The sequence below is a fragment of the Malus domestica genome, chromosome 04 (genome assembly GCF_042453785.1).
Source record: "Malus domestica chromosome 04, GDT2T_hap1".
NCBI lineage: Eukaryota > Viridiplantae > Streptophyta > Magnoliopsida > Rosales > Rosaceae > Malus > Malus domestica.
Genome location: NC_091664.1, coordinates 9,933,537 through 9,951,594, shown reverse-complemented (window position 1 = coordinate 9,951,594; position 18,058 = coordinate 9,933,537).

Below are 18,058 nucleotides of genomic sequence, written 5' to 3'. Positions count from 1 at the left end.
AAGACAAATCTTAAGCATGTTAAGATTTGGGGTTGTGTGCTAATAAGCAATATTTGTTTGATAACCATCTTGTGGGATATCCTTAAATTAACTTTTGGATATCACTTCTATAAACCAACTAACAAATGTTGTTTTGTTGGGTAGTTCATTGTAATCCTACAATGTGATTTGCCTAAGAGCAAATGAACGAGGGATAGAACTCAAAGAATGGTTCTTTGAGAGACAAGAAAGTAATCAACAAATATAAACAACCTAGTTCCTATACCAAAAGCTCCAAGGTAGTCGATAAGGATTTATAAACCGTCTTAGTTGAATGGTTTGAACTTTATGACTATGTCATAGAGTTGCACCTCTTAATTCGAAAGAACTAAGAATGAAAATCCTTATGACTACAATGAGTGTGTATATATGATATATACTCAAGGAAATGGTAAAGTACCATTTGACCCGAAATAATGAAACCTTCATAAGCTAATTGGTAGCTTAAGGTGACTACAATCAAAGAGAATGGTTGACTTTGAAGGAACCATTTTTGACGTAGTCTTAGTTTCAATTAATTCGAAGATTGCTAGCTACAACTAAATGGTGATTCAATGTTTGGACATAATATAGGTTTCCGAAACCATTATTAAGATAGTCTTGATAATATATGTCTAAAACTATGAATCACAAGACATGTAAGTTGAAGAGATCCATCCATCATGGATCTTAGCAAGCTAGTGGGAGCTATAAGCGTCTTATGAGAGAAAGGTCAAATCGTTTGCTTTCTCATAAAGATGTAAATGAATCTTTTGTTTACTAGGTTTACAAAAGATTAGTGGGAGTTAATCATATTCCTAAATTTGTATATATATATATATATATATAAATATATATGTGATATATATGAATGTATATTTGATATATTAATTTTGGAAATGAAAAGAATATTTCTTCGTTAAAGTTATGACTTTAAGCATTCTATAACGATAAAATGTATATGGGAGACATAGTCTATATACATGGGATGGAAATCTATATTGATAGATTTCAATATATAATTTGATTATATTAATCCCTAATAATAGACAAAAGTTGCTAGGAAGTTTCTCATATGATGATAACCTTCAATTAGAAGAACAACTCTAGTGAGACTAGGAGGTAGCTCTTCTCAAAGGGAACGTACCCTTTAACTCCCAAAGAAATAATGCGTAAATAGAATCCTTTATGCATACGCATAAAGGTGATTTATGTATTTCATATTGTATGAAAAACATTGATATGAGTTGTACCTAGAACGGTACAAGACGATATCAGTGCAAGCCCAGGATCAGAACCATGGCAACTGTCAAGTGAGTCCTTAAGTATTTAAGAAATACTAAAGGATAGATTCCTCAAAGAATGAGGAAGAATTAGAGTAACGTAATGGAAGCGTAAATGTATTAGATTATGAATCTAATCCATCATTGGATGTTTCTTCATTATGAATGAAGAGATAAACAGATATCTCTTTATTATGACTAAAGAGATATTTGGATGGAAACATTAAAGTAATGACTTTAGTGTGTTCCATTATGAATGCAAGACATATTGCCATATAGAAGTTTTTAACAATGTTGTTTGGATGGGAAAGTTCATTTATGAACTCTCTATTCGGTTCCAACCAGAAAGTGTATGACACTAATGGGGCGATAGCTCAAGCCAGGGAATCAAGGTCTCATCAAGATTCGAACTCATATGAGAGACTGAACCACATGATTGAGAATCATGTATAATGGTGACGTCGTTATTCTCAAGGTTGCTTCTATGGATAACATATAGATATCCATTGTCTAGGCCTACTATTCAGCCATTTATGAAATGACCACAGAAGAGGTATCATCACAGATGATCAAGCTGATTGGCTCTAGTGCAAGTGGGAGATTGTTGGAAATGTGCCCTAAAACCAATCATGTGATGATACTTTACGGACATTTCACATGTTAAACTAATCTAGTTTAATATAAAGGGCAAAGATTATTGTTTGAGCCGTCTCATATAAATGTTATATGCTTAAACGATAAAGTCCAAGGAATATGTGATTGGGAGAATGTAATCTAATGAAGTTAGATTCATGAGACCATTCTTTCGTAGACACATCCTAAATGTTCCTGATCATAGGATTGCCAATTGGGCATTGACAGTCCGTCAAGATCGGTACGTGCTATGTCTTCTCTCAGGGAGAGTGACTTGTCTCGAGCCATTGGTGTGTGTGACATCAAGACAAGTACGTAGGTGCTCAATAGGGAATGAGTTCACTGAACGCGATCAACGAAGAGTTCTCATACTCATGTCACATGAGAACTCATGGTTGGGATAATGCAAATTAGTCCTTTGACCTGAGGCATCACAGTTGTCTTGTGGTTAAGTCCTTGATCTTTGATTATGTCAATGTCACCCCATCGGGGTGTCCACGGCATCGTTAGGGTTAAGCCACTTAGTCATGGAGGCAAGTGAATGCGCAACAAGGGATCTCTAACCTTCAAACCGTTTGAGGGAGAATACTCTATGATATGATTTAGAATCTCTGGCCAGAGTATGAATGAGATTTAGGAATGCGTTCCAAATCACATTCAAAGTAATCATATATGCACAAGATTCACATTGGATAGTAGACATGAATAAACTATCAAACCAAACAATGTGGTCAAGAGTATTGTATTAGAGAAGGACCGTATTGCATTTGTAATCCTAAACTGAATACGTTCTTAACCTCTTCTGATTAGCTTGGGTAACCATGACATACGGCTAGGTGTCACTCATGGTTTGTGGAAGCCCTAAAAGTGTATTATCACTAAAGGGAGAATTGAAAGTAAGTTTCAATTCATAATCGATTTGAAAGAGTTTTGATCGCCCACTGCCTCGCTAAAAGGAACCTAATGGATCGTACACCATATAAGGTGGAGATGGATGAAACAAACTAAATGAGTAAGAATAATTGAATAGTTTAATTATTTATGGCAAGGATTAATTAATATGTTAATTAATCAAACGAATAAGTTCGTTAAAGACCTCGGGATAGGTTTTGGACCTTAAGGCCCAATGGGCTTCGAACGTCAAGCCCATTGACTTAAGTTGTATGACAACTTAATGAATAATGATTCACTAAGACCCAAAAGCCCAAACAACCCCCTATGGCCGGCCATATAGAGAAAGGGTAGTGAACTTGCTTTAATTACAAGTTTGCCACTCAAATGAATAAAGGTATAAATATGACTTTATAGCCTTTTATTCATTAAGGGTTTGTTTTGGGGAAAATTGGTGAGAATTGTCTCTCCATTTCTCTCTAGAAAGGCCGGCCACCATGGAAGTTGTAGCTAGCCATCTATTCTTCCATGGTCACTCATTTATCATCCATGCTCTCCTTGGTGTAGATCCATCCAAATCCATGGATCTAAGATGCAAGGAATGAAGGCCCTATCTCTTGGGTGATTAGCCTTTGTTTAAATACAAAGAGGAATCTACAAAGGTATATATTTCAACTCACTTTGTTTTGAGTTGTTTATTGGTTCACCAATCTACTAGGCTTTGAATTTCATGGTTAATGTTTTGTTTTTAAGTGCATGCTAGCATGATTCCGCCTTTAATTGTTAATTGCATGCTTATAGATGTTGCTTAAATGAACATGTTTTTCACAAAATTTTCCTTCACTCATCACATTCATCAGTCCATGTAATGTATTTCTTACTTCCCTTAAGTGCTTTGAAGAAAGGAGCACATCTGTCTGTGGCTTTAGAGATGAACCTAGTTAAGGCTGCCACCTTGCCAGTAAGGCTTTGGATGTCTTTTGAAGTTACCGGTTCCTTCATATCGAGGATTGCTTTTATCTTTTCAGGATTAGCCTCAATGCCTCGTTGGGTTATCATGAAGCCTAAGAATTTGCCAGAGCCTACGTCGAAGGCACATTTGTTGGGCTTCAACCTTATTCGATACCTCTTCAGAATGGTGAAAGTTTCTGATAGGTTGGTGATGTGTTAGTTAGAATGTTTGCTCTTGACTAGCATATCATCAATGTAAACTTCCATGCTCTTCCCAATTTTTTTGGCAAACATTGAATTGATCAGTCTCTAATACGTCGCTCCTACATTCTTTAGGCTGAAAGGCATGACTTTATAACAATATAGTCCCTTGTCAGTAGTGAAGGTTGTGTGTTCTTGGTCCAGAGGGTTCATGAGGATTTGGTTGTATCTTGAGTAAGCATCCATGAAGCTCAAGAGTTCATACCTTGCCGTAGAGTCTATAAGTCTGTTTATGAGAGGAAGAAGAAAGCTATCCTTGGGGCATCCTTTGTTTAGGTCGGTGTAATTGACATATATTCTCCATAAAACCTTTTGGAGCAGGAGACTTTCCTTGGTTGGATTCTTCTTAACAAGGACAACATTTGCTACCCACGTTGGATTATTGACTTTGCGGACGAAGCCTATGCCTTTGAGTTTTTCAACTTCTACCTTTATTACCTCATACCGTTCAGCGTCATATGATATTCGCTTCTGTCTCACTGGCTTGGTCTTGGGGTTAATACTTAAGTGATGATAGATGATATCGGGAGAGATGCCTGACATGTCCTCATATGAGCAGGCGAAGACCCCAGTGTTCTCTTGTAAAAAAAGAGATTAATGCCAACCGAATGGGTGGTGACAAGGTGGTGCCAATCTTCACCATGCGATCCGGATAATATTTTGAGATAAAGACCTTGTCCAACTCTTCAGCGGGTTGTGCTTGCTGGGTGAAAGAGTCATCTCGAAGATCGTCAGGTAGACTGTTGCCACCGTGATGATTCAAGTTGGCTTCGTCTGGGCTGGTCTTTATGACTTGGTCATGTATAGAAAGGGTTTCCTTGGGCACAGACAGGTGTTGTTACTTGACTGAAGTGTTGTAACATGATCGTGCACTAAATTGATCTCTTCTGATGTAACCATTGCCATAGGGGGTTGGAAATTTCATCAACAACATATGTATGGATACTTTGGCCTTGGGATCATTGATGCTTGTACGTCCGAAGATGATCAACCACCAGGAAGTTAGTGGTTATGGTAGCTGTGTAAGGGCCTGTACGAATGGTGAAAGGTAAGTGTATGCTCCGCAAAGGTTGCATGATATCACTGGAGAAACTTATTAGATGAGGAATCGAGCGATCGAGCAAGTGTTCAGCTACATTAAGTGCCCTGAAAGCTTTAGCAAACGTGATATTGATCGAAGCCCCCTTGTCTATCAGGATTCATCGTACTTTAAAGTTGGCTATGTGAGCTTCCACGATCAGTGGGTCGTTGTGAGGGTATATGATACCTCTTTATTCCTCATGGTAGAAACATATTGGATCCCGGTTAGGCTTTTGATACTTGCCTGTCTTGATGTCTTCCACGTGAAACACTTGGTGGCCAGACCTTAAAGCTCGTTCACTATTTTTCATGGCCCTGTTGGAAGATTTAGAGATGGGTGTGCCACCACTTATGGATTATATCACATTCACCTGGCGTTGGTTATGGCTACCCCTTGGAGGGTGAATGAGGAATTGATCAATTTTTCCTTCACGTGCCATGTTGGAAATATGCCCTAAAACCAATCATGTGATGATACTTTACGGACATTTCACATGTTAAACTAATATAATCTAATATCAAGGGCAAAGATTATTGTTTTAAGCCGTCTCATATAAATGTTATATGCTTAAACGATAAGGCCAAGGAATATGTAATTAGGAGAATGTAATTTAAACAAGTTAGATTTATGAGACCATTCTCTTTCGTATACATATCCTAAACGTTCCTGATCATAGGATTGCCAATTGGGCATTGGCAGTCCGTTAAGATCAGTACGTGCTGTGTTTTCTCTCATGGAGAGTGACTGGTCTCGAGTCATTGGTGTGATTGACACTAAGACAAGCATGTAGGTGCTCAATAGTGAATGAGTCCACTGAACACGATCAACGAGGAGTTCTCATACTCATGTCACATGAGAACTCATGGTTGGGATAATGCAAAGTAGTCATTTGACCTGAGGCATCATAGTTGTCTTGTGGTTAAGTCCTTGATCTTTGACTATGTCAAAGTCACTCCATCAGAGGGTGTCCACGGCATAGTTGGGGTTAAGCCACTTAGCCATGGAGGCAATTGAATGCGTAACAAGGGATCTCTAACCTTCAAACCGTTTGAAGAAGAATACTCTATGATATGATTAAGAATCTCTGGCCAGAGTATGAATGAGATTTAGGAATTCATTCCAAATCACATTCAAGGTAATCATATAAGTAAATGAATCACATTGGATAGTAGACATGAATAAACTATCAATCCAAACAATGTGGTCAAGAGTATTGTATTAGAGAAAGACCGTATTACATTGTAATCCTAAACTGAATAGGTTCTCCACCTCTTCTGATTAGCTTGGGTAACCATGACATACTGCTAGGTGTCACTCATGGTTTGTGGAAGCCCTAAATGTGTATAATCACTAAAGGGAGAATTGAAAGTAAGTTTCAATTCACAATCGATTTGAAAGAGTTCTAACCGCCCACTGCCTTGCTAAAAGGAACCTAATGGATCGTACACCGTGTAAGGTAAAGATTGAAGAAACAACGGAGATGAGTAAGAATAATTAAATGGTTTAATTATTTATGGCAAGGATTAATTAATATGTTAATTAATCAAACGAATAAAGTTCGTTAAAAGACCTAGGGTTAGTTTTGGGCCTTAAGGCCCAATGGGCTTCGAACGTCAAGCCCATTGACTTAAGTTGCTTGACAACTTAATGACTAAATATTCATAAAAGGCCCAAACAACCCAATAACACCCTATGGCCGGCCATATTGATAATGGAGTGGGTTTTGGACTTATTACAAGTTTGCCACTCCAATGAAGGTAGGTATAAATATGACTTTATAGCCTTTTCTTCATTAGGGTTTCTTTTTGGGAGAAAAGATGAGAACAAAAGCTCTCTTTGCTCTCTAAGAGGCCACCCACCCTAGAGGAACATAGCTAGCAATCTTACTTCCTCTAGGTCACTCATTTCTTCATCAATCCTTCCTTGGTGTGGAGACGTAGAGGTTCTCAACTTTGAGAACTTGGAGAAACCAATTATTCCATCCAAATCCATGGAGCTAAGAAGCAAGGAATGAAGGCCCTATCTCTTGGGTGATTATCCTTTGCTTATGCAAAGAGGAATCAATAAAGGTATAAATTTCTCAACTCACTTTGTTTTGAGTTGAATCTTGGTTCACCTAACTACTAGGCTTTGAATTTCATGGGTAATGTTTTGTTTTTGAGTGCATACAAGCATGATTCCGCCTTTAATTTGTTAATTGCATGCTATAGATGTTGCTCAAAAGAATATGTTTTTCACAAAATTACCTTCATGCCAAAGCTTTAATATGATCACGAAGGGTGATACACTTCTCGCCGTCATGGTCGTTATGTTCGTGGTAGCAGCAAAACGTGCCCATGTTCTTTGTGGGATTGTAATCCGGGTGCATCGCTTTGGCTTCGGTATCAGGTGTGCTATGCTGGGGTAAATGGCCACGCATGTGGCGTTCAAAGGTGTGTATGCTTCATACCTCGGGGTAGGGCCTGTCCTGACACGTGCTTAGCCTACTGTATTGACTGCCTGGGGACGGGCATTATCGTGGTGATACCCTTGGTTATCACGATAGTGTCCCTTACTCTTTTTACTAAAATGAGACTGGCGAGGATGAAAATCTTTCCTTTTGCCCTAAGATTGATATGCCTGTTGACTTGGCAAAGTATTAAGTAAGGTAGAGGGAGGCACCGCTGCTGTTTGGAAGGTCGAGGTCTTCTTATTTAGTTGGATCTGGATTCCACTCCCTATTTGCTAATAAGGGGTGGTTGTGTAGGGTTTCCCTTTCTATGTCTTTGCCTTGGCGGAGGCATGGTTGTAAGCCTATGCCATCACCTCAGAGTAAGTCTTCCAAGTGTTGGCATTGATCATGTACTTAAAAAAACAGTCACGTAAGCCTGCCGTAAAGGCTTTGAGGGCAGTCTTGTCGTCTGCCTCGGCACAATGGGAATACTCATGGCTGAAGCGGCTGTCATACATACGTAATGACGCGTCTGGCTTCTGGTGAATAATGTACAAGTCATCCGCAGAGTGCAAGCGATCGGCTTGGAAAATGTGTTGAGAAACAAACAGTTTTCTCAATTCCTTAAATGAGTCTACTGTCTCAGGCGGAAGACGAAAATACCAGTTTAGAGCTCCGTTAGAGAGGGTAGAGGGGAAGAGAAGACATCGCTCTTCGTCGGTGTGCATTCGGTATGCTATGGTGGACTCAAAAAGGTTAAGGTGTTCAATCGGGTCCTCATTTCCAGTATAGAGTTGCAAGCCAAGCTTCTGCTTTGTCTTTGCTTGGAGGGGGGTTATCGAGGATCCTCCTTGTAAGAGGGCCAGGCCTAGGTTGGTTCCAATAAGGTATCTCAGCTTGTCGTTCGGCCTTCAACTCGTTTACTTCTTTAAAAAGTTGTTATACAAGAGGGTCCTGAGTGGAGTCATATACCACTGGAGTTTTCTTTCGTAAATCTCCATCTCCTCTTGGAAGTATGAAGGTTTGATTAAGAGCATGTGATTTTTCCCTGGACTCGTCGTACTGACTTCCAAGGTATGTATGTCGGAACATCTCTGAGTCCCCTATACCTTCGTGTTTCTCTAGGACTTGTTGCCCCTTCCCCAAATTGGTAGCCGGCCTCGGACATGGGAGGGGACCGAGTCTTTTAGAGGCCCTTGGATCATTGATCTTTAAGCTTACATGGATGGGATTGTCTTGACGTTGCTTTAGGAAATCTCGACAGTCGTGAAAAACGGCTTTCGATCCTTCCACTCCTTCTGTAAGGAAGTGTCTTCCTCCACTTCTTCTACTTCGAGTCGAAGCAGCTGGGTTGAGAGAAGTCTCATGTTGATCAATGCTTTGATGATTAGCTCGCTCCTCATCAAGGATACCCATGTCGAAGGAAGGTGACCCTCCGTGTTGGAGGGCATCCAGATGATGGTTGATGTCCACAGGGGTAACGAGCTCGCGTGTTTGAGTATGCCTAGTTTCGTGGAGCGTCTCAAAGAGCTTCTCATACAGCTCCTAGAGGACCTCATTATTCATTGCTATCTTGTTGTTCTGAGCTTCTAGTTTATCGACTTTAGCTTGAAGAGCAACCCTCTTTCCTTATTTATTTCGTAGCCTCGCACCAAGTGCAAGAGGGGTGTCATTCTGCGTGCTGTGGCTTCCTTCACTCCCCATATTGGAAAGGGATGCCTAGTAAAAAATGAGTGTACGAATGGTGGAAACCAGCTTAACAAAGCTGAAGAAAATGGGAATAAGTGTCGTTCCCACAGGCGGCTCCAAATGTTAATGCACAAAATCAGCGAGGACTTTGGTATAACAGAAAATGTTAAGTTTGTGACTTTCACTAGATTGCTCCGGTCACTAGTGTGGATAAGTATGTAAATGGATAAGAACAGGGAAGCAAACACAAGATGTACGTGGTTCACCCAGATTGGCTACATCAACGGAGTAGAGGAGTTCTCATTAATTGTGAAGGGTTTACACAGTACATAGGTTCAAACTCTGCTTTAATGAGTACTAGTGAATGATTTAGTACAAATGACATTAGGAAATATTGTGAGAGAATGATCTCTATTTATAGAAGAGAGTTTCTAGTTTCATTCTGACATTGACACATGTTGTGTTGTGATTGGCTTTTGATGTTGACATGTGCTGCTATGATTGGCTTCTGATGTCGACACGTGTCGCGCTGTGATTGGCCTCCTGGTTGGAGGGAAACTCTTCTAGGTCCTTGACAGTATAACGTTGACCGGTGCTCAGTAGTTTCGAGATTGGTCAAGTATGGTACAAACAACATACATCTTGTGTTTGCTTCCCTGTCTCTATCCATTTACATACTTATCCACACTAGTGACCGGAGCAATCTAGCGAAGGTCACAAACTTAACACTTTATGTTGTACCAAAGTCCTCACTGATTTTGTGCATCAACATTTGGCGCCGTCTGTGGGAACGACACTTATTCCCACTCTTTTCAGCTTTGTTAAGCTTGTTTCCACCATTCGTACACTCTCTTTTAACCAGGCATCCCTTTCCGACATGGGGAGCGAAGGAAGCCACAACACACAGAATGACACTTCTCTTGCACCTGGTGCGAAACAGCGAAAGAAGGAATAAAAGAAGTTTGCTCTTCAGGCTAAATTCGATGAGCTGGAGGCTCAGAACATCAAGATAGCAATGAAGAATGAGATCCTCCAAAAGCAGTATGAGAAGGTCTTCGAGATGCTCCACAAGGCTAGATATACTAAAACACACGAGTTCATCACCTCTATGGAAGTCAACCATCAATTGGGTACCCCCCAACACGGAGGGTCATTTGCCCTCGACATGGGTATTCCTGTTGAGGAGCGAGCTACTCATCGAAATGGCGACCGACATGAGACTTCTTTCAACCCAGCTGCTTCGACCTAAAGCAGGAGGACCAGAGGAAGGCACCTCTTTACAGAAGGAGTAGAAGGATCAAAAGTTGTCTTTCGCGACTGTCGACACTTCCTAAAGCAACATCAAGACAATCCCATCCATGTAAGCTCGAAGATCAGTGACCCAAGGGTTTCTGAAAGATTTGGTCCCCTCCTATGTCCCAAGCCGGCTAACAATTTGGGGAAGGGGCAACAAGTCCTAGAGAAACACAAAGGTATAGGGGACTCAGAGATGTTCCGACACACATACTCTTGATCAAACCTTCCTACTTCCAAGAAGAGATGGAGATTTACGAAATAAAGCTCTAGTGGTACATGACTCCACTCAGGACCCTCTTGTCCTACAGCTCCTTAAGGAAGTAAACAAGTTGAAGGCTGAACGACAATCTGAGATAACTGATTGGAACCGACCTAGGCCTGACCCTCTTACAAGGAGGATCCTTGACACCCCCTCTAAGAAAAGACAAAGCAGAAGTTTGGCTTGCAACTCTATACTGGAAAGAAAGACCCGATTGAACACCTTAACCTCTTTGAGTCCACCATGGCATACCGGATGCATACCGACGAAGAGCGATGTATTCTCTTTCCCTCCACCCTCTCTGGTGGAGCTCTAAACTGGTATTGTCGTCTTCCACATGAGACGGTAGACTTATTTAAGGAATTGAGGAAATTGTTTGTTTCTCAACACATTTTCTAGACCAATTGCTTGCACTCTGTGGATGACTTGTACATTATTTGCTAGAAGCTAGACGAGTCATTACGCATGTATGCTGGCCGCTTCAGCCTTGAGTATTGCCGTTGTGTCGAGGTAGATGACAAGACTACCCTCAAAGCCTTCACAGCAGGCCTACGTGATTGTTTCTTCAAGTACATGATCAGTGCCAACACTTGGAAGACTTACTCTGAGGTGATGGCACATATCAAGGGAAACCCCCCATTGCCACCCCTTATCAGCAAGTAGGGAGTGGAAGCCAGATCCAACCAAATGAGAAGACCTCGACCTTCCAAACGGCAGCGATGCCTCCTCCTGCCTTACTTAATACTTCACTAAGTCAACAAACATATCAATCTCAGGGAAAAAGGAAAGATTTCCATCGTTACCAGTCCCATTTTAGTAAAAGGAGTAAGGGATACTATCACGATAACCAAGGGTATCCCTACGATAATGTCCTTCCTAGGCAGTTAACACAGTGGGCCAAACACGTGTTAGGACAGCCCTACCTCGAGGTATGAGACATACACGCCTTTGAGCGCCACATGCGTGGCCATTTACCCCAACATAGCACACCTGATACCGAAGCTAATGCCGAGGCAGTTGGGTTACAAGCCTACGAAGAACATGGGCACGTTTTGCTGTTACCATGAACATAACGGCCATGACGGCGAGAAGTGTATCACCTTTCGTGATCATATTGAAGCTTTGGTGCGTGAAAGAAAAATTGATTAATTCCTCCTTCACCCTTCAAGGGATAATCGTAACCAACGCTAAGTGAATGTGATATATTTCATAAGCGGCAGCACACCCATTTCTGAATCTTCTAATAGGGCCATGAAAAACAGCGAACGAGCTTTAAGGCCTGGCCACCAAGTGTTTCACGTGGAAGACATCATGGGAGGCAAGTATCAAAAGCCTAACTGGGATCCAATATGTTTTTACCCTGAGGAAGAAAGAGGTATCATCTAGCCTTACAACGACCCATATCGTGGAGGCTCACATAGCAAACTTTGAAGTAAGACGAATCCTGGTAGACACGGGGGCTTCGATCAATATCATGTTTGCTGAAGCTTTCAGGCCACTTAATGTAGCTGAACACTTACTCGATCACTCAATTTCTCCTTTGATAAGCTTCTCCGGTGATATCGTGCAACCTATAGGGAGCATACACTTACCTTTCACCATTGGTATAGGCCCTTACACAGTTACCATTACAACTAACTTCCTGGTAGTTGATTGCCCAACGGCATACAATGTCATCTTTGGACGCACAGGCATCAATGATCTCAAGGCCATGGTATCCACACATATGTTGTTAATGAAATTTCCAATCCTCTATGGCAATGGTTACATCAGAGGAGATCAACTTAGTGCACGGTTATGTTACAACACTTCGGTCAAGCAACAACACCTGCCTATGCCCAAGGAAACCTTTTCTATACATAAGCAAGTCATAAAGACCAGCTCGGACAAAGCCAACTTGGATCTTCACGGTGGCAACAATTAACTCGACGATCCTCGAGATGACTCTTTCACCCAGCAAACACAACCCGCTGAAAAGCTGGATAAGGTTTGTATGTCAAAAGATTATCCAGATCGCATAGTGAAGATTTGCACCACCTTGTCACCACCTATTCAGTTGGCATTGATCTCTTTTTTGCAAGAGAACACTGAGGTCTTCGCTTGGTCATACGAGGACATGCTAGACATCTCTCCCGATATCATATATCATTACTTGAGTATTGACCCCAAGACCAAACTGGTGAGACAGAAGCGAAGATCTTATGACGCTGAACGATAAGAAGCAATGAAGGCAGAAGTTGAAAAACTTAATGGTATAGGTTTCGTCCGTGAAGTCAATTACCCAACATGGGTAGCAAATGTGGTCATTGTTAAGAAAAATCCAACCAAAGAAAGTCTCATGCTCTAAAGGGTCTTGTGGAGAATGTGTGTCGACTACACCGACCTAAACAAAGGATGCCTGAATGATAGCTTTCTTCTTCTTCTCATTGACAGACTTATAGACCCTACGGCAGGGTGTGAACTCGATGTTGCTATAAAGTCATGCCATTTGGCCTAAAGAATGTATGGGTGACTTATCAGAGGCTAGTCAATTCGATGTTCGCCAAACAGATTGGGAAAAGCATGGAAGTTTACGTTCATGATATACTAGTTAAAAGCAAACATGTTGACCAACACATTACCAACCTATCTGAAACTTTCACCATTCTGAAGAGGTATCGAATAAGGTTGAACCCCAACAAATGTGCCTTTGATGTAAGCTCTAGCAAATTCTTAGGCTTCATTATAAGCCAACGAGGCATTAAGGCTAATCCCGAGAAGATCAAAGCAATCATTGACATGAAGGAACTGGTAACTTCAAAAGACATCCAAAGCCTTACTGGCAAGGTAGCAGCCTTAACTAGGTTCATCTCTAAGGCCACAGACAAATGTGCTCCTTTCTTCAAAGTAATTAAGGGAAGTAAGAAGTACATTACATGGACTGATGAATGTGCTGAAGCATTCAAGAACCTTAAAGACTACATGAGTAAAGCTCATCTGCTCTCCAAACCTGAGGTTGGTGACACTTTCATTATCTATCTGTTGATATCGGCTTCAGCAGTAAGTTTCATTCTCATTCAAAAGGATGGTAATGTCGAACGGCCTGTCTACTATGCTAGCAAGGCCTTACAAGATGCGGAGACACGATATTCCAACATTGAGAAATTGGCTCCAGCATTGGTCATGTCTGCTCGAAAACTTCACCCTTACTTCTAATCACACTCCATCATTGTGCTTACCTATCATCTTCTTCGATAGATACTCCAAAGTCCTAACACTTCGGGGTGAATGATCAAATGGACGATAGCATTAGGTGAGTTTGACATCTCCTACCAACCAAAGCCAACTGAGAAGGGCTAAGTAGTGGCAGACTTCATCGCCGACTTCACATATCCTGTTGACATTGTTTCTACGCCTAAAGAAGTAGTTTTATTACCCTCAGAAGCTCAGAAAATAGAACCAACAGCCTTAGCATGGAGTCTATATGTTGATGGCTCATTTAACCAACAGGGTTGTGGAGTAGGACTAGTCCTTACGACCTATGACAAAGTGGCGATGGAGTATGCTCTTCGTTTTAAATTCAAGGCGTCGAACAATGAGGCCGAATATGTAGCCCTCCTAGCAGGCTTACGTTTGGCCAAACACTTTGGGGTTAAACGAATTGATATCTTCAGTGACTCCCAATTAGTGGTTAACCAGTTCACCAATAACTTTAACGCTAAAGATAGCTCTATGGCAGTATATCTGGCACAAACACAATTATTGCTTAAGCAGTTCCACTACCAGATCACCCAAATTCCCCGAGTGGCAAACAATCATGCATACACTTTGGCTCGCCTCCCCTCAGCAGTGGAAGACAAAATTGGGAGAAAAATTCAGGTCGAATTGTTGGCAGCACCAAGCACCATAGCCACATAAGTGTCCAACTTACAACAGGGGGATAGTTGGATTACCCCAATTTATAAATTCCATGCTCATGGTACCCTCCCAAACGATAAAGTCTAAGCTAAGCAGATTCGATACAAGGCTACCCGTTACTTGGTATTTAATGACCAACTTTACAAACGGGGTTTTAACCTACCATACCTAAGATGCCTTACGCCCGCGGACGAGGAAATTGTCCTTCGGGAAATACATGAAAGAGTATGCAGAGATGATGCTGGATCTCGATCCTTAGCACACAAGGCTTTTTTGCAAGGATATTACTGGCCAACACTCCACCAAGATGCCATCAGAATATCTCGTTCATGTGATAAATGTCTACACTACGCAACTATTCTTCACTCCCCTCCCAAACCGCTCACTCCTATGATCAGCCCTTAGCCCTTCGCTTAATGGTGACTTGATTTGATCGGCCCAATGCCTGTAGGGAAGGGTAAGGTCCGCTATGCAATCGTTGTAGTTGACTACTTCACAAAGTGGGCTAAAGTAGAACCCTTGGCAACCATTACTGAGGCAAAAATAGAAGACTTCGTATGGAAGAACATCCTTTGTAGATTCGGCATTCCTAATGCGATAGTCACTGACAACGGGCGACAGTTTAAGATAACAATAAGTTTAGGATGTTTTGCTTTAAGTTCAACATCAACTTATGTTTTGCCTCTGCAGCTCATCCCAGTCTAATGGACAAGTCGAAGCCATTAACAAAATAATCAAGCAAACTTTGAAAACCAGCTTGGACAAGGCTAAAGGTTATTGGCCATAATTTGTACCCCAAGTTATTTGGTCATACTGCACTTTGTATAGGACATCAACAGGAGAAACCCCATTCTTACTTGCCTTTGGTATAAAGGTAGTTGTCCCAGTTAAGCTTGAGCAAACAACGTTCCGAGTCCAGAACTACGTGCAAAATGAAAATGACAAACAACTTACCCTCAACTTAGATCTAGTCAAGGAACACAGAAACCAGGCTTAATTGAGGAATGTCACTTACAAGCAGCGCATCTCCAACTACTATAACTCAAGGCTCAAACCTCGTTCTTTCAAAGTGGGGGACTGGGTATTGAAGAAACACTTAGTCCAAACTGGGATGGACCGTTTGAAGTTGTTGGCATCAATCACCTTGGCTCCTACAAGCTTAAAAGCTCCGATGGCAAGACCTTTGGCCATCCATGGAACGCTGATCACTTGAAGTACTATTACAATTAAACTCATATTGTACAAGTGTTAAGCTTCCTATGTAATGAAGACTATTTGGCTGAATTCAATAAAGAGATGATTTAGACAACTCGGTCCTAATCCTCTTACATTCCTAGCAATGAAATACTCGGGTTCAAAGCTTCAACATGAAAGCTTCCAACATGAAACAAAGTCTAAGTATATGTCAACAAGACTATACAAATAAATGAACAGCTTCACAGTATATTCGTTCAATCATACATTCCAACACATTCATACATAAGCTAACTGTGCTTCGAAAGGGTTCAACATACTTTGTGTCATTTGACACTTGCTACAATGTGCCTTAACACCTTGCCCTTATTCTCACCAACCAAGTGATGAAATGTGAAGAATGAACTTATCTTTATGCCATTAACCAGGTGATGAAATGTACAACATGTATTCTCCTTCATGCCACCAACTAGGTGATGAAATGTACAACCCGTACTCTTCTTCATCCCACCAACCAGGTGATAAAATGTACAACCCGTACTCTAATATCATTTGGCAACTTGCCACACATGCCATCAACCAGGTGAAGAAGGAACTCATCTTCATGCCACCAACCAGGTGATAAAATGTACAACCCGTACTCTCCTTCTTGCCACTAACCAGGTGATGAAATGTACAACCCGTACTCTAATATCATTTGGCAACTTGCCATTCATGCCACTAACCAGGTGAAGAAGGAACTCATCTTCGTGCCACCAACCAGGTGATGAAATGTGATGAAAGGTGATGAAGGAACTCACCTTCGTACCACCAACCAAGTGATGAAGGTAACTCACCATTCATTCAACCTACCAGAAGACGAGTCGTACAACTTGTTCATGTGAACTCCTAGCATTCACAAATAATAAAAAACGCTCAAGCTTGACAACTGAACTAGGGAGCACTTATGCCTAACAAGCGTTATAGTTACCAACAAAGTCTTATTCCAAGCCAACAACAACTTCAGTGCATGGCATACGAAGATCAAGCTATTCAGCCCTTTTGCATCAAAGGAATTTAACCACAATTCTCAAAAGATTCACACACTCTTGATCAAGACAGTGTGAAGCAAAACCAATTTATGGTGCCAACAATAGCTTTATCAGTGGAGGGCAACCACAATTCTTAAAAGCTTCACACACTCTTGATCAAGACAGTGTGAAGCAAAACCAATTTATGGTGCCAACAATAGCTTTATCAGTGGAGGGCAACCACAATTCTTAAAAGCTTCACACACTCTTGATCAAGACAGTGTGAAACAAAACCAATTTATGGGGCCAACAAGCGCTTCATCAATGGAGGGCAACCACAATTATCAAAAGCTTCACACACTCTTGATCAAGATAGTGTGAAGCAAAACCAATTTATGATGCCAACAAGAGCTTCATCAAAGGAGTTCAACCACAATTCTCAAAAGCTTCCCACTCTTGATCAAGATAGTGTGAAGCAAAACCAATTTATGGTGCCAACAAGTGCTTCATCAATGAAGGGCAACCACAATTCTCAAAAGCTTCACACATTCTTGATCAAGATAGTGTGAACCACAACCACTTTATGATGCCAACAAGAGCTTCATCAAAGGAGTTCAACCACAATTCTCAAAAGCTTCACACTCTTGATGAAGACAGTGTGAAGCAAAACCAATTTACGGTGCCAACAAGAGCTTCATCAATGTAGGGCAACCACAATTCTCAAAAGCTGCACACACTCTAGATCAAGACAGTGTGAAACAAAACCAATTTATGGTGCCAACAAGAGCTTCATCAATAAATGGCAACCAAAATTCTCGAAAGTTTCACACACTCTTGATCAAGACAGTGTTAAGCAAAACTAACTTATGGTTTAACCAAGAGCTTCATCATTGGGGGGCAACCATAATTCTCAAAAGCTACACACACTCTTGATCAAGACAGTGTGAAGCAAAACCAATTTATGGTTTAACCAAGAGCTTCATCAATGGAGGGCAACCACAATTCTCAAAAGCTTCACACACTCTTGATCAAGATAGTTTGAAGCAAAACTACTTTATGATGCCAACAAGAGCTTCATCAAAGGAGTTCAACCACAATTCTCAAAAGCTTCACACCCTTGATCAAGATAGTGTGAAGCAAAACCAATTTATGGTGCCAACAAGT